This window comes from Podarcis raffonei, chromosome 8 (genome assembly GCF_027172205.1).
Source record: "Podarcis raffonei isolate rPodRaf1 chromosome 8, rPodRaf1.pri, whole genome shotgun sequence".
NCBI lineage: Eukaryota > Metazoa > Chordata > Lepidosauria > Squamata > Lacertidae > Podarcis > Podarcis raffonei.
In genome coordinates, this window is record NC_070609.1 from 10,602,009 (window position 1) to 10,620,257 (window position 18,249).

The window sequence follows — 18,249 nt, forward strand, 5'->3', positions numbered from 1 at the left end:
CCTGAACTTCCCTCCTCATCTTAGAAACCTGTTTTTACTTTGCCACAGCTCCCCATCACTGCATGTGAGTGGACCAGTCAAGGCTTAAAACCGGGGGGGGGGGCCTCAGGCTCAGGCCGTGGTGTCATGGCCTGGGGTTGAGGGGTGGGGGTCAAAGACCCCTTACTATTTCCGCAGCAGGGTCCCTGTCTCCAGAGTCCTAGGTCAGCAATGTCTAGGCAACACGATGACCATGTACATATGCAATAGACAATCTTTTATAGAATTCCAAATGAAACAAGTCCAAAATGAAATCTTTAGTCTCCAAGTCTCTGAAAATCTTTAAATGAAGCGAGGTACCAGACTTTGTACGATGAAAGACAAGCTGTGAAGCTTTGTGTATTCAGCAAATATGATGTCCAACACTGAACAGTGATTCCGGATATTGACTACTGTTTCGGAGAATTCTTCATCGGCGTGGTGGGAGGATATAGAATTGCTTCATCAACCCATCTTATTTCGAATGAATGTATGTAAATGAAAATATCAAAAGCTGTGGAACAGTGCTCATGTAATAATGTAGTCACACTGTCTCCAGAGTCCTAGGGCCACCTGATCAGCATGAATGGGAAGCTTTTTAGCCCCTGTGAAGGAGTCTCTTCCCCCATTTTGTTGACTGGAGCCAATCTGAGGGGAAGGAGGTGAGACTGCCGCTGAGGACGGGCTCCTAGAGTCATTCTGGAGAAGGAGTGCAAGAGCAACACTCAGGATCCATCCTCCAACTGCCTAGAGACGGATATGGGAGAGACATGTTTTGTTGCAGCTGGGGCAGAGGAAGGCGTCCAGTTGTGCAGCTGCAGATGCACCCTAGCATTTCTTCTCTCTGTGCTCCTCCCAGAGGTCATTGCTCCTCTGGTTCACTGCTACAAACATATCCACAGTGAGCTTTGCTCTAAGTGGCTCACCACTTATTCTTAAAACAGGGCGGTTAGGGGGTGCAGATATAGACGCACAGAATCATAAAAATGTCGGGTTGCAATGCAATGCAAGAATATTGGACGCGCAATGCAAGAATATTGGACATGAATATGTTTAAATGTTAGAAAACTGGGCTCCGCGTTGGTGGTTTGGTTGGTGTGAAAGTGAAGAGCCTTTGGCTGTAAAAAGTTGATGACAACTGCCGTGGGCTGCAAGCCAGATGAAGGAAACTGATCGCCAAGCACTCCTCTCTCTCCCTAACTGTTACTCATTAGATCTGTCAGCCATCCTGTATCTCTGAAACGGTGTGTCTAGACCGGTGGAATCTGAACTTGGCGTGGCAGGTATTCCTTACTAGGCTGGTATTGAATGTTGCTGCTCACTGGGTCCCCCGCAGAGAAAGCGGGAGACACAGGCCAGGTAAGGCGATCGTTTCCTTGGAAGTTGGCACAGAACAGGGTATTGCCTTACCCAATCCCAACGTTGCATACTAGCTTTTCATTAACAGCTTGGAGCATTTTATGACCTTTTGAAGAATAGCTAGAAAGCTGCCGCTCCTTTTTGCCAATATTACAGGAGTGACGCACTCATGATTCTTCAGAGAGAGAGGTGGTGATTGTCAGTGCAATGGCACCATGAAATCTGACCGCAGAAGCAAGGAGGCAAATTCCAAAGTGTGGCAAGGCGACCCAAGTCTTTATAGCCACACCCTTCCTAATGTTACAGACACACCTAGCATTTTAAGGACATTTGTGTCCCTCCAAATAGTTTGTTAAGGGTATGGGGGAATTGTAGTTTGGTGAGGGGTGAACTACGGTCCTCAAGATTCTTGAGTGTGGGATGTCATGTGGATGGTGTGGCTGTGACCTTTGGCTATAATGCCAAAAAGAACTTTTGACCCATGTAAACATCATGGCTTTAATACCAAGGCAGTTTTTCCCTGCTGATTGCTGAACATTCAGTCTGATGAAGAGTTTTGGTCTCAAAAGCTCTTGATCTCTTTCAAATTAAGGGTGGCCGTTTAACCCTTTGCCATGGGTGCCAGTTTAATTTACGACTTAGAAACGTAGAATCGTAACCACAGCGGCTCGTATACTTGTGGCCAAGGGATGGAAAGAACACAAGGCTCCAAAAATAACAGATTGGCAAATCAAATTACAGGAATTGGTGGAGACGGCTCAATTGACTAGTAAACTCAGAGGAAACTCAGCAAAAATTTGTGGGAAAATGGGATGGTTATAGAAGATATGTTCAAAAATACAATAATAGTTTTGACTCCGTGCTAGCATTCGAGTGATAAAGGAACTAAAAGGAGGTGGATAGCAATTAAGGATTTATTATGTTTTCAGAATGTATTAGAAAAATATATAAAGGTTTATTGTTTTGTGTACATTCAAATGTAAGATAAAATATATGCAATGGGACTTGACAGGAAGTCAAAGTTGAAGAAAATATTTTGGAAGATAAAAGGGAAAAAATATTTACTTTCATTATTATCATTTTGTGTGCAGGTGTGGGTGTGTGGGTGTCTGCACATATGTGTGTTGTTGTATGCAATGTTTGGGAGGAAATAAGACGGTAAATAACAAATAACAAACTAAATATCGATGTATGTAATTTTTATTTCTTAATTATATTTAGTGGTAGTATGGCCGTATTGTTTTTTGTAACATAAAATCATTCAATAAAAAAAAAGTTTAAAGGGGAAAAAAGAAACGTAGAACCATAGTTTGAAGGGACCCATGGCTCATTCCTGAAATGTAGGAATCCCAAGAAGTCTTCCTTCCTTGACGGTGTATTAGGTGGGTTCCTCTTTGAGAAAACCTGATTTATTTAGCATACAAAGGATTGGAAAATAGCAGACCAGGAGATGATGGCATTACCTCTTCTGTGAAATAGGTGGTATCACTCTTTGTCCCTGCCCAGCCACACCACTACTCAGAATCTGGTGGCTACGTAGAATTGTGATAATCTTGGCTTTATTGTGATTAATAAAGAGCAAGTTCCTAGACCTCATTGATACATAGATGACAAAGGCCTAGAAAAATAAAAGTACCTGGGAGAGTTGAAAGGGACGACAAGGGTCATCTAGTCCTACCCCCTGCAATGCAGGAATGTTTCACCCCACCATGGGGTTCAAACGCACGATCCTAAGATTACATGCACAACTGAGCTATCTGATGGGGGCATTTGCAAAATTCCAAGAACCTGACAATCGTTTTAGTAGACCTAATATAGAAATAGACAAGGCATAGTTGTGGTTTTGCTAATTCCTGCTTTCTGGAAATGGCAGAAACACTGACCCATCTACACATAGTTTCCAAGTCCACTCTAGACCTATAACTCTATGAATAGCAGAAAAACATTTCTGGGTTAGTTTGAAAACACAAGCGAAGACGTTTCCTATGTATTGCCTTTGATGTTAGGTTGCCACGAAGTGGCTACATTTGGAACTGCAGCCTCCCAAATCACCTTGCATTAGATTATTGCATCTTGGCAGGTAAGATGGTTATTTTAAAAAGGGGAAGAAAAAAACTTTGAATGTTGCGAAACCTGATGTTTTGTTTCCACAGCAAAGGAACAGGACTCCAAGGTATCAGGAAGAGGAAATAATAAAAATTAAAACTGTCATGTCTCACCCAATTACTTGGAAAGAAGCTTCACGTTAATGAAGGGAAATTGCTTCAAAGTAAACAGGAGCGTTGGGCTGAATCATGCCTAGATTATGATTCAGGCATAAGGCAAAAGGCCAGGAACTACCCACAATGCATTTCTAAGGCTGAGTGCACACCATAGATTTAAAGCACGTTTAAATCTGATTATACATTATACCCCTTCTCCCTCCCTCCCTCCCAAAAAAAGAATCACGGGAACTATAGTTTGCTAAGGATGCTGGGGCTTGTGGCTTTGGGAGGGGTAAACTACAGATCCCAGGATTCTTTGGGAGGGGGGAAATTAGATAGTCTGCACATCTGATAAGATCCAATTCAGTGGGTATATCAGATTTTCGTAAGGCACAGCTGCAGAACGATGAGAAAAGCTCTCAGACGCAGTGGAATTGATTGGTGCACAATACAATCAAAATAAGGGTCAAGTGAAAATATGGGAAAGCCCGTAATCTAAACTTCGTGTAAGTTTTGTGCAAGCAAATGTGCCCAATTCATCACCCTTCATCACCCCTGACCATTGGCCATGCTGGCTGGGACTGATGGGAGATGGAGTCCAAGAATCGTAGAATCTTAGAATTGGAAGAGAGCCCAATGATCATCTAGTCCAACCCCCTACAATGCAGGAACATTGTCAAACTACAACTTCCACCATCCCTGACCATTGGCCATGCTGGCTGATGGGAGTTGAAATCAGACAACATCAGGGGGGGGCAGAGCTTCCCCACCCCTTCTCTCCTTCATGGGAAAATAGTGAGAGCACAACTGGATTCTATAGCAAGGGTGACAAGATGAATAGATATCCTGGGAGCAGCTGGGTGCTCTTTTAGTTAAGGAAAGAAGCAAGCATCCGATTCCATTATTATAAGCCTCAAAATTCTATAGCGTGTCAAAATTAACAATCACGCCATTCTTTTGCTTGTTTGGGCAGGCATCTCCCACGAAACAGGATGTTTTGTCCTCAAAGAGGATCTCGGCAACACTAACAAAACAATAATAATCCCCATACCAGGAAACTGGCCCAGGGGTGAGTGCCATCAAAGTCTTGTTGACACTGGTGGGGCATCGTGCTTGGCTGGTTTGCCAGATGGGCACCAAAAGGGAAGGGGGGAATATGTGGGTCCCAGCCAGGGGACGGATCCGCAGCTGAGATCCAGTCAGGTCCTGCTTCCAAGCATTTGGTTGGCCGCTGTGAGAACAGGGTGCTGGACTTAGATAGGCCACAAGCCGGATCCATCAGCCAGGAACTTCGTAGGTTCTTAATTACCCAATCAGCTTCTTGCCCTGGGAAGGGACACCATTTTGCCCTCTGCCTCGGGCAGCAAAACAACTCGGCTCAGGCTATTGGGTTGTCAACTTGCAACCTGACCACTCCACCTGCGCCTTTACATTTCCAGCTGTGGTGAGATATGGCAGCCGCCACTTCCCTGCCTGTCCTCCCTCCCCAGTCTTTTTGTCTACCCCCTCCCTCTTTGCTATAGCAGGATTTCTAGATAGGCTGTCCAAGCGGGGAGGAGGAGGAGAATGAAAGGACCGGGACAGCGAGTGAAGAAGCCACCACCAGCATCTTGCGAAAACTCTACACAACTGGTTGTACCAGTGGCAACACACAAAGTTGTCTTTCCCAGCCTCCTCCTCCTCCTCTTTATTAATTTCTTCAAAATAATAATCTGTTATACTATACTATGATGTTGTTACACACTAGCCCAGTCTCTGGGCGGTGCGAGATCCCAGGGGTTCCAGGCCAGGGTTCATGGTTCCTTTTGGGAATAAGGCACAGAGGAGACTGTAGTGTCTTTAGGATATATGGTTTATTTACCCGTATGTACCATCTGAACCTGCGTTGGAGGGGTTCACAGCACCAACACCCCTAAAAGGGTCTTTGTTCTCCTATAACCGCAGCCTTGGATTCAAGCAGAAACCAAAATCTTGCTCTCAAGCATTGCTTTGACTCTCTCCAGCTTGCTCCTTTTCCTATCACCGGCAAACTCTAAACTCTGCTTTGTCCTTCTAACTAACTGCAAGCTAGAGGAGGGGCCCAGGTGAGTAGCGGGGAGGGGCAGTGGGGCAGTGGCCCCGGGCACAAAATTCTGAAAGGGTGCAACCAGGTACAACAGCTGTTTGCCCTGCCCTCGGACTGGCCAAGCTGGGAGGTGGTGGAGCAGCCAAACTGAGAATGTGCACAGCCACAGCCACCACCAGAAGATGTGCCAGCAGCCATGTGCCTCGCGGGCTCTGCACACACACCCGGCACGTGCCTCCACCCCAGCTGCCTGGTCCACCAGGGGGTGCAACACTTGCCCTGCCCCGGGCCCACAACCCACGCTACACCACTGGAGGGTCCCCACACGGAGTCTCTTTACTTTGTTCTCCTCGGTGGCCCATCAACCAGGATATCACCTCATCAATCATAGACTCAGTGGAGATTGCACATTACGGCTGACTGTGGCCCCACCCTGGGAGAATTCTATGCCCCCACACTGCCGCCTGCCCTCCGTTTTGCTTCCATATAGAAATGTCACTCTCCAACTGCAGACCCTCCAAATCTCCCTATTTTTCAGGGACGTCCCTGATTCAGAGAAGCCGTCCCAGTTTCTGATTTGATCCTGGAATGTCCCGCTTTCTCTTAGGGCATCCTTATTTTCATCAGAGAAATGTTGGAGGGTATGGATTTTTCCAACCCCTGAGCCGTCTGAAGGCAATCCTGTATAGGGAAGTTTTTAAAATGTTTTATTATGTTTTTGTATGTGTCAGAGGCTGCCCAGAGTGGCTGGGGCAACCCAGTGAGTTGTGTGGGGTATAAAGAGTAAAAATTATCATTATGGTACGGGACCTCCCTCTTTTCATCGGAGAAATGTTGGAGGGTATGCAATTGGTTTCTGTCAATCATGTCAAACCAGCCAATCCACTCTTAAACTACAGCCCCATCCTTGAATTTCAAAGGATGGCTGAGCTCCTCTTTGTGTACTGAAAGTGCAAATTAGGTAACTTGGCCTTTCGATGCAGACTGAATTGAATGACTTCCCCATCTGTACTTGGGACTTGCCGCAGGGCATCAAGTGCTTTTTGCCTGGCTGGAATATGTCCTTGAATGCCTCTTGCCTGCTTCGGTGGAATGGGGTGTGTGTATGCTTGGAAACCTCTTCGTTCCTGAAGTATAGTCCATTGTACAAAGCAAAGACTCACATTTCTTGCCCCGTCCACTTTTCCTTTTGGCCCCACCTCTTGGCCCCAGGTGAGGGTGGGGGTCGGCCTTGGACTGGGGGGGAGAGGAGAAAGGTACCCTCCCCTCTTCTTTTGTATTTTTATCCTCTGATAGCTTTGCTTTCGTTTGAAAAATTCCCCGAGCTGAAACTCGAAGCCCAAAAGTCCGGGAAGTAATATGATCTACTCTTTTTTATTTGTGTCTGTCGCTCTGATCTGAATTTGGCAAGCCGCGCTATTTGCCAACTGCCAGGTACAAAAGCTGTATGTGTATACAGGTTGAGGGGAGATTTCCCTCTCCACAAAATATGCATCTCGAAACTTCCAGGAGCTTTTGAAAGCTGCTCTCTCCAAATAAACAAACGTGTTACAGGAGAGCGTTTCTGCTCCAGTGATCCAGGGCCTGCCCCGAAATAATCCCTTTCTTCCCCAACTCTTCCCGTAAATGACATCAAGCAAAAAGGGAGTTGACTCAAAAAGCGGCGCAAGCGGAGAGATTCCCTCATCGCTACAAATTTGTGCCTTGCAGACTTTTGCAGACACTGCTCTTTGCCATGGGCCGATTCCTAGCTTTGACTCTCCTGCTCCTGTCGCTCAGCATCCTTTGCTGCATGGCCAAGGATAAAGGTGAGAGGGGAGGATGGAAACTGGGAGGTGGAGGAATCGCTACTTCGATTCTGCCTGGGCACTGAGGTCCAGTTCTGAGGGCCTTCTGGCGGTTCCCTCACTGCGAGAAGCTAAGTTACAGGAAACCAGGCAGAAGGCCTTCTCGGTAGTGGCACACACCCTGTGGAACACCCTCCCACCAGATGTCAAAGAGAAAAATAATTACCAAACTTTTAGAAGACATATGAAGGCAGCCCTGTTTAGGGAAGCTTTTAATGTTTAATAGGTTATTGTATTTTAGTGTTTTGTTGGAAGCTGCCCAGAGTAGCTGGGGAAACCCAGCCAGATGGGCAGGGTATAAATAATAAATTATTATTATTATTATTATTATTATTATTATTATTATTATTATTCCCCCTTTGGTGGGTGCAGGTGAACTGCGGAATCCGCTGCTGCAGGACGCAGCGACGGCCACCAATTTGCATGGCTTCGGAAAAGGATTGGACAGATTTGTGGAGGAGAAGTCTGCTGGTGGCTACTAGCCATGATGGCTGTGCTCTGTCTCAACAACTGGAGGCAGTAATGCAGGGGCGGATCCTGGTAATAGGCTGCCCTGTGCGAGGCCATTTGACGCCCTCCCTCCAGCCCTCTGTGGCACCGGCTTAAGGCAGGTTTTGAGAAGGACGCATGAGGTTCTGGCAAGGTCCTAGAACCCTCCTACCTCTTTCCCCAAGCCCGGTAAGGGCTTTGCTTGCCTCTCTTTGGGAAGGAGGCAGGAGCCCTTACTGGGCTTGGAGAAGGCACCTTCCTTGGCTGCATGCCCGGTGTGATGGCAGCGTTTGTGCTGCTGTAAATCTGCCTCTGTAGTAATGTTCCTGAACGCCAGTTGCTGGGAGGCGCAGCAGGGGGAGAGTATTTTTGTGTTTGGATCCTGCTTGTCGGATTCCCACAGGCATCTGGGAACAGGATGCTGGACTAGGTGGGCCATTGGCCTGATCCTGCAGGAACCAGTGGCGTAGCGTGGGTTGCCAGTGCCCCGGGCCGCATGGAGGGAGGAAAATGGATGGAGTACACATGTGTATTCAGCTGCGTCACAAAGGAGACTGCAGCCACAGAGATAAGAAAAGAAGAGTCATTCCATTGTCTAGGGAGGTCACTTCTTGGTTCTCATGGAAAGGGGTCAGCATGGCGCAGAACATCCTGCTTTGCCAGCCAAAGGTGCCAGGCTCAATCCCTTGCCCTTCCCAGCTCAGGGTGGTCCTGGGTTGGGAGGGCTTGAGGTTTGCCGCTGCTGGAGAAACGCTGTTAGAATAAACTAGCCTTCCCCAGTCTAGGGCTCTCCATGTAGAACCACAGAGTTTCCACTTCACGGGCGAGGTGGGATTCAAACCCAGATCCTAGTCTGACATTCCAACTATTACACCACACTGGCTGAAAGACACATGCCAGCTAGGAAAAAACAGTCAAGGAAGGCACTGAGCAGGACCGGTAAGGGGCATGGTCTGGCAAAATGTAATAACCAAGGAGAATCCTGGGGGCCGGATAGAGATGTCTGGGGGCCGCATAAGGCCGCCAAGCCACCCCACCCATGATATATGAGGTGGAAAGATAAGAAACAAGTTTCCCGTCCCCTTCTCCCCCAGGACCATCCTTCGATGGCCATCTGTCGTGGATGCTTTAGTTGAGATTCCTGCATTGCAGAGGGTTGGACTAGATGACCCCTGGGACCCTTTCCGATTCTATGATTCTTCTCCCCTCTCCAGACACCTGCGCCCCTCCCAAAACCTTTCCAGAGGGTGGTGGGCTCCTTCTCAATGAAAAATGCAACAGGAGCGGGCAGAGACTGCTGCGAGAGGGAAGAGTCACTCAGAATATCTTAATTGTTTTAATGTTTCAATATTGTATTTTAATCTTGTTCTTAAGTTGTATTCATTCAACTTGTTTTTATTATTGGTTGTTAGCCACCCTGAGCCCGGCCTTGGCTGGGGAGGGCAGGGTATAAATAATAAATTATTATTATTATTATTATTATTATTATTATTATTATTATTATTATTATTATGTCTTGGGACGCAAGGAAGTTCATGGCAGCAAAAAATCCCCCATCTTCTTTCCTCCAGCATCATTCAGGAGAGGGCCATGATTCTCCTGAGTGGCTTTGCAGAGGGCACAGTGCGGAGGAGCAGGCGGAAACTTATCCTTCTGTGTCTCAAAATCTAACTTGTTGCTCCGTATAAATAACCCGCCCTTGTTCTCAGAGTAGCTGTCTTGCTGTTCGGAGTTGTGATAGGAATTTTGAGGTCTTAGATATATGGTAATGTTCATAAGCGTACCAACCAAGCACGTACATAGATCAGCACAGGAAGACCGACCTGGAACCATTTTGATTCCTCAACTGAGCAAATGTTTTCTCTGCAAGGTCAAAGTGGGAAACCTCCCCATTGTCTCTTTCCTCACAAATCCTGTCTTAAGGGCACATTTAAGATATGAATAGGGTGTGAGCCTGTGACCTGGCCCAGGAACTAAGTATTTATCATTACAAAAGACTGGCCAGGCTCCCCAGGCAATCCAATCAAGTAACCTGCCAGACAGGAGATAAACAAGGACAGGAGAAAAACAACATTCAAATTTTCTGTTTTAGACCGCCTTTTTTGTGATGTAGGTGTGATGTATCTGAGGGGTGGTCTTAGGTTACACCCCTTCTGCGATGTATGTATGGTGTTTCTGGGGGTGGTCTTGATCTACAGGGTGGCAATTTCAAAAGTCTTTATAAGGCCTTGCACACCATTGTTCTGGGTTCCTCCGCCTTTCCTGCGAGTGAGGGGAGCACCCTGTTGCAACAGATCAATAAAGATCAAGCTTACTAGCTGCTTTGCTTCTCAATATTCTCTGGTTGGCCTCTGTTATTCTCTCCTACCAATAGGGAACCTATGTAAGGACTCTATATGGGCTCTTGGATACCCCATAAGGGAAAAGGGCAATTTTTGTTTACAACAGAGTTTACCCAATTGACCATCTTTCCCCTTTTCTCTGCCAGGTAGAAGATTCCCTTCAGGCCACAAGGGTGGAGAGCCAGCCCAGGAGGGCCACCAACCCTGCAGCTGTTCCGGTGAGTTTCTTGCACCACCATCCCTGACAGTTGAGAATATGGAAACTCTCTACCCCAAGTTCCTCTTTCGGTTTCCTCTACAACAGCTGGCCTGGCCTGTTTGTTGCTGAGGTGTGGCATTCAAAAAAGATCTGACCTGTAACCTCTTGCAGAAATCACTCAGGCTCATCGCTTGGTTTGAGAGCTCCACAAACCAAACCCGAGTCCCCCCACTGTAATCGGACTCTGAAATTTCCCAGTGTGAAAAAATTGAGATGGATGATGGTCATCGTTCGTTAATTAAGAACAATTAATGTTGACGGTTAATAATGCAGCAAGATGCCGCCGAACGCCAAATTAGGCTTCGAAGAGGTCTTATTAAAAAAACCAACCAATTACGCAAGCATTTAAATATAAAGCACCCATAATTAAAATGCACAGACAATCCCATTAAAAATTAAAATGTGAGCATCCGTAGTTAAAATGTGCAATCAAGCAAACCGATGCAGTGCCATATTTTTTGCTCTATAACACGCATCTGACCATAACACGCACGTAGTTTTTAGAGGAGGAAAACGAGGAAAAAATATTCTAAACGAAACAGTGGATGTATGATTTTTATGGTTCATGCTGTGGCCACAGACATGTGATCTGACAGTGAGTTTGGGGTAGCCCAATGCAAAAATCCTGAGGATCCATGTGGATACATGCTTTGTTACCACGTTTTTGCGCCATTGCGGCCCCATGAAACAGTGGGTGCGTGTGTGTTTTTTGGTGCAGGCTATAGCCATGGAAATGCTATGTGATCTGATGGTGAATTTGGGGTGACCCAGTGCAAAAATCCTGAGGATCCATGTGGATCCGTGCTTTGTAACCACGTTTTAAGTGGGGAGGGAAGGAAAAGAACTCCAGGGACAAGGAGCACGCGTGGGGTGTGTGGAGAAGGAGCTTTTCTGCGAGCTGAGCGGGGAGGAGGGAGGGAAAGAGCACTGTTGCTTTAAAGGTATACTTAAGGTATTTGCCCTGTGCCTGGGTTTTTTTCCATTTAACAGTTTGCAGCCTTTTCCTTCCGCTCCTTGTTTTGAGGCAGAATAGATTTGAGCAAGTGAGGAGGACTTGGATTGCAGGGGATTCGCCATTAGCTGTGTAAAAGCGCTCCTCCTTGCAGCCTGAATGATAAGCAGCCACCAGCAGCAATAGAATGGAGCACAAAAAAGCGGTAGGGGCACTAGGACCCAGACAATGCTCAAATCTATCCTGCCTGAAAACAAGCTGCTCCGTCCCAAGGGGGATTTGCGAAGTTTTCCCCTCTCTCCCATGCCCTCCCCAGCCATTTTTTTTACTTCCTGGTTTTCACTGCGCTGGCTCAGAGCTCGAGGTTGGTTTTATTTTGCTGCTGGTTGCTTAAATTTTATCTTTCCTGCCATCCCTCTGCAGCCTCATTGCTCTGTTTAGAGAGCACAGACTTTTGCTAGCGTCTGTCCCTCCTCCCGTGTAAGCGGCTGCTGCTGGCTTTGCTGCCATGACTCTCCTTCCCTCCCTCCTCCCCGGCTCCAGGTCGCTTTAAAGCAAGCAAAGCGAGAGCCTCGTAGAGTGTGTAAGCAGCTCCCGCTTTGCTTGACTGACGGCAGCCATGGCTCCGATCCGTGCATTCGCTCCGTAACACGCACAGGCATTTTCCCTTACTTTCTAGGAGCAAAAAAAGTGCGTGTTTTGGAGCGAAAATTACGAAGCAGGGAAATCCTGCTGGAGAGGTGAAGGAAATGTCTGTGTGAAGAGCCGGTGAATTATACTGGGGGTTTTCTCGTCATCAGTGAGTGAGGCTGGGACTCAGCATGGTCTCCTATGGATTAATTCAGAACATAACAGTGGAACCTCATCTATGAAGAATGGGGGAAACTGTGTGACCAATCTATGGCCCTCCAGATGTCATTTATGGCCCTCCAGCTCCTATCATCCCCGACCATTGGCTATGCTGGCTGGAGCTGATGGGAGTTGAAGAACATCTGGAGAACCACCCCTGGCTCACTCCCACAATGGAGAATTGGAAGAGGATGGGGCAGCGGAGGAGGAATTGCACATGGTCTGGCTCGCTTTCATGAGACATCTCTGCAGTCAACACCCCTAACATAGGAACCTAAGAGCCAATGGCCTATTTAGTCCAATACCCTTCTTCTCACGCCCAGAGGCCTATGTGAAACCCTCAGTCAGGACCCAAGCACAAGACCACCCTCCCCTCTCATGGTTTTCGGCAACTCATATTCAGAAGTGTTCCTGGTTCCAACTGTGGAAGCAGAGCCGAGCCACAAGGACCAGTAGCCATTGCCTGCCCTCTCCCTGAATTTGTCCAGCCCTCCTTTAAAGCCATCTAAGTTGGTGGCTCAGGGACGCAGGTGGTGCTGTGGGTTAAACCACTGTGAGCTCCCGTTGCTCGGTCCCAGCTCCTGCCAACCTAGCAGTTCGAAAGCACACAGTGCAAGTAGATAAATAGGTACCGCTCCGGCAGGAAGGTAAATGGCGTTTCCGTGCACTGCTCTGGTTTCGCCAGAAGCAGCTTAGTCATGCTGGCCACATGACCCTAAACGGCCTTGGTCTTGTATACCTGAAGGAGCATCTCCACCCCCATTATTCTGCCTGGACACTGAGGTCCAGTGCTGAGTGCCTTCTGGCGGTTCCCTCACTGCGAGAAGGCAAGTTACAGGGAACCAGGCAGAGGGCCTTCTCGGTAGTGGCGCCCGCCCTGTGGAACGCCCTCCCACCAGATGTCAAAGAGAAAAACAGCTACCACACTTTTAGAAGACATCTGAAGGCAGCTCTGTTCAGGGAAGCTTTTAATGTTTAATAGGTTTTTGTATTTTAATATAATGTTTGAAGCTGCCCAGAGTGGCTGGGGAAACCCAGCCAGATGGGCGGGGTATAAATAACAAATTATTATTATTATGACCCGAAAAAAACTGTCTGCGGAAGTGGACAAACGCTTACTCCCTCGGCCTGTAGAGCAAGATGAGCGCTGCAACCCCAGAGTCGTTCACGACTGGACTTAATTGTCAGGGGTCCCTTTACCTTTACCTTTTAAGTTGGTGGCTATGATTGCATCCTGTGGCAAGGAGTTCTACAGTTTAACAATGTGCATACAGTTTCTTTGGATGTCCACAAGTTCTAGGGTTAGGAGCAGTCTGCGATATTCTGCTTGCGTGCCCTAACCCTTTCTGCTTATGAGGGGTGGGTGGGGAGGACCATAATTTCACTCCTCCATCCCAAATCTTGCATTTGCCTCTTCCCGCTGCCAGTTACCATACCTAATTACTCATCCTTTGTTGTCTTATGTTGTTTTAGACCTGCGTGGGCCCCGGAATCCAAAGAAACATGGACGGCTGTGTCCTTGCGATGGCATCCTTACCGGTTTGTCTCTGCCAGGTAACAAAATACCTTTAGACAGGGCTGGTGGTGGAGATAAGATGAATGGGAAACATTTCTCCTCCCTCCCCCCAAAAAAAGAGTTTAAAGGGGAGGAGAGATAATTTATTGTGTATCCTATGCAACTAGAATCTCATTGATGGGAAGGAGAGAGTCGTAGTCAACACCTGGGTCCCCTAACCAGATCAGTTTCAACTCTGTATGGTTTGTGTTTGTATCTATTTGTGGCCCTGTAAGCTTAAATTGGGATGTGGGTGGCGCTGTGGGTTAAACCACAGAGCCTAGGACTTGCTGATCAGAAGGTCGGCGGTTCGAATCCCCACAACGGGGTGAGCTCCCATTTCTCGGTCCCTGCTCCTGCCAACCTAGCAGTTTGAAAGCACGTCAAAGTGCAAGTAGATAAATAGGTACCACTCCAGCAGGAAGGTAAACGGTGTTTCCGTGTACTGCTATGGTTTGCCAGAAGCGGCTTAGTCATGCTGGCCACATGGCCCGGAAGCTGTACGCCGGCTCCCTCGGCCAATAAAGCGAGATGAGCGCCGCAACCCCAGATTCGGTCACAACTGAACCTAATGGTCAGGGGTCCCTTAACCTTTAAGCTTAAATCAGCCATGCCTAACCATTGGGAAAGGGTTGTAGCTCCAAGTTACAGCATCTGCTTTGAATGCAGAAGATCCCAGGTTCAATCCAGGGCTGGGAGCAACCTTGTTGTGAATGAGCTTTATGTGACCCCTGTAAAAAGTGTTTGTTCTACAGATCAAAGCGACAGAAAGCATACATTGGGCAGGGGCTAAACTAGGCTTTATTTCACCTGGGTCAAAGATCCAGTTTGGCACACTGGCCCCAAGCGCATTTGTGTAAACACAAACACAAACACAGAGGCTGGGAGCCTTAAGGGCGCCCCTCTGGAGGCTTCATGGGGGGGGCAGCTGGCCCCCTCCCCTAGCTACAGCACTGCATCAGGTAAGGTCAACTGCTCCCTAATTGTTAAGGGATTAATATACTAATAGTAAGACCTTGATTTTGGCCCAGTAGCAATTCAGCAATTCAGATCTCTGAGCAGAGGTGTTTTACGTGGGGGGGGGGAGGCGGGGGCTCGTACACACTTCCACTTCTTCCACTTGCCTATAAGACAAGTGTCCAAATGGTTTCCCCTTTGATCCGCTCCTTTCCCAGGGAAAACCTGCTCTTTACAGCTTGTTGTTGTTTAATCGTTTAGTCGTGTCCGACTCTTCGTGACCCCATGGTCCAGAGCACGCCAGGCACTCCTGTCTTCCACTGCCTCCCGCAGTTTGGTCAAACTCATGCTGGTAGCTTCGAGAACACTGTCCAACCATCTCGTCCTCTGCCGTCCCCTTCTAGATCGGAGAAAACGTCAATTTGGAGAAAACCCAAATTGCCATTTGCTCCCGTTGAGCACTAAAGAGTGGTCCCCCCCCCCCGGAGGAAAGCAGCAGGACAAGAGGAAGTTTGGATCAACCCAGTGTTTTTCTCCTGCCAGCAGCATTCAGTGCTAGCTGCAGCATCCAGATCAAATGCGAGGGAAGCCCCACACAGAGTGCATAGCAGTTAAAGAGGGGTAATCTGTGTAAAAGGGGCAGGAACATAGGAATGTGTCTTATACTGACCGCTGGTCTATCTAGCTCAGTGTTTCTCAAACTTGGGTCTCCAGCTGTTTTTTTAGGGGGACTACAATTCCCATCCCTTTGTCCATGGAGTTTTCTTGGCAGGAATACTGGAGTGGCTTGCCGGTTCCTCCTCCAGGTGGATCACGTTTGGTCAAAACTCTCCACTATGACCTGTCCATCTTGGGTGGCCCTGCACAGCATAGCTCATAGCTTCTCTGAGTTATTCAAGCCCCTTCACCATGGTAAGGCAGTGATCCATGAAGGCTCCAATACTTTGGCCACCTCATGAGAAGAGAAGACTCCCTGGAAAAGACCCTGATGTCGGGAAAGATTGAGGGCACAAAGAGAAGGGGACGACAGAGGACAAGATGGTGGGACAGTGTTCTCGAAGCTACAAACATGAGTCTGACCAAACTGCAGGAGGCAGTGGAAGACAGAAGTGCCTGGCGTGCTCTGGTCCATGGGGTCATGAAGAGTCGGACACGACTAAACGACTAAACAACAACAACAACTCCCATCATCCGTAGCTAGCAGGACCAGTGGTCAGGGATGATGGGAACTGTAATCCAAAAGCTACAGCTCTCCAGGTTTCCAGACAGGCCATTCCCAACCCTCCTTGGAGATGCCAGATGTTGAACTGAGCAACTGAATTACCGTATTTTTCGCTCTATAACACGCACCAGACCATAACACGCACGTAGTTTTTAGAGGAGGAAAACAAGAAAAAAAATATTCTAAACGAAATAGTAGATATATGATTTTTGTGGTTCATGCTGTGGCCACAGACATGTGATCTGACAGTGAGTTTGGAGTAGCCCAATGCAGAAATCCTGAGGATCCATGTGGATCCATGCTTTGTAACCACGGAGGAGGGAAGGAAGGGGAACCATGGATCCTCTGCTCACGACTGCAGCAGATCCCCCCGCCACCCGCAGGCATTCGCTCCATAACACGCACAGACATTTCCCCTTACTTTCTAGGAGGAAAAAAGTGAGTGTTATGGTGCAAAAAATACGGTATGCAAAACAGATGCTTGATCACTAAGCAAGAGCATCAGAAGGGAAGATATAAACTGTCCCCCCCCTTCTTCTTCTTTTGCAGAACAGCTCCATCACCACCACCGTGGCATGTCCAAGCGGCATTTGCACCAGAGAAGGCATCGGTGCCAGGCGTTTGTGAATAAGTGCCACATGATGCGGGTGGCCATACCCTTGTAGCTTTCTCTCTTTTTTTACGTAAATTTTTATTAGTTTTTTAACATATCATTTTCAACAGTAATTAAACATACTTTTACATCTTATTCCATTTTTTTGGACTTCCATCAGTCCTGTCTGAAAATTTTCCAATCTAATCTCTCAGTGTGCATTTCTTATCTTCCCTATTACATTTCAAACTCATAACCAATATCTCTATCTTTTTCTAACACTTCGTATATTTCTCCTTACAAAACTTATTGTAGTCCTACTAGCGTAATTTGTTGATGACAGTTGCTCTTCAAATAATTCATATACTTCTTCCAATCTTCTGTAAATCTCTGGTCGAATCCTTCCTGTCATTTTGTCCAACTCTGCATAGTCCATCAATTTTGTCTGCCGTTCTTCTTTCATCAGAATTTCTTCTTGCTTCCATTTCTGGGCTAACAATATGCTTGCCACTGTTGTTGCATATAAAAACAATTTAACATCTTGTCTATTAATGTCTTGGCCTATAATACCAAGTAAAAATGCTTCTGGTTTTTTAAAGAAGGTATATTTGAAATATTAAATACCCTTGTAGTTTTCTCTGTCCCGACAAGCACACAGCTTAATTCTTTGTGTTAACCATAAAACAAATCCCTCTTCGGTACTGGCTGTTCTTACTTTGTTCGTTTCTCTACAACTGTCCTGCGAGGTAGGTGAGGCTGAGAGGCAGCGACCGGCCTACGTTTACCCAGGGAGCTTCATAGACAAGAAGGGGATTGAACCCTGGTCTCGCAGGTCCTAATCCAACACACCAGCCACTACCATACCCTCCAAGTATCCTGATTCCCCAGGGACGGGTTTGTGAATTACAGAAGCCATCCCAGTTTCTGATTTGATCCCAGAATGTCCTGGTTTTCCCGTTTTCCTCTCCTCCACACAGGGCCTTATTTAGGTTTGATGAGGCCCTCAGCTACTGAAGGTAATTAGGCCCTTTTATATCCAGCCGTCCTTTGTCAACAACAAATTGTTGCTGTTTTTTTTGTGTTGAATACATGCTATAAGGTAATTTATGGACCTAATAGGTATCTAAAGCCATTTGCATATGTTACCATGCAACCAATCCATGCAGAATGTAGGCACCCTATATATAGAAATGAGCAAACCAGTGATATTTTAGGGAGCAGGCTAGCAGGCGGGGCCCATAACTTACACATAGGAGCCTACACAACACAAAACACTGTTGCTGTATGTAGGTTTTATTTTATTTGTTTTTTATCTTATATTTTGGAAATGTACATCCAGTTGTTTTTTTTCCTTTAATTTTTTGGGGGGTCCCCAAGAGAGTGGGGCCCTAAGCTACAGCTTGTTTAGCTTATACGTAAATCTGGAACTGCCTCCACATCTTGGAGAGCAATTTAAAGTGGCAGAAAGATCAGACCACCCCACTCCTGTCCCTCTTGGAAACAAGAGTCATTGCTGTGTGTTTGTGTGCGTGTGTGCAT

At 47.0% G+C, this 18,249-nt stretch overlaps 1 long non-coding RNA gene across 1 annotated transcript; it reads left to right on the forward strand.

The window, feature by feature from the left end:
• Positions 1-9,477: 9,477 nt before the first annotated feature.
• LOC128418326 (uncharacterized) lies at positions 9,478-17,097 on the forward strand. The gene is made up of 3 exons (XR_008331691.1): positions 9,478-10,542; positions 13,858-13,938; positions 16,668-17,097. It is a non-coding gene; the product is annotated as an uncharacterized LOC128418326 (long non-coding RNA).
• The last annotated feature ends 1,152 nt before the right edge of the window (positions 17,098-18,249 follow it).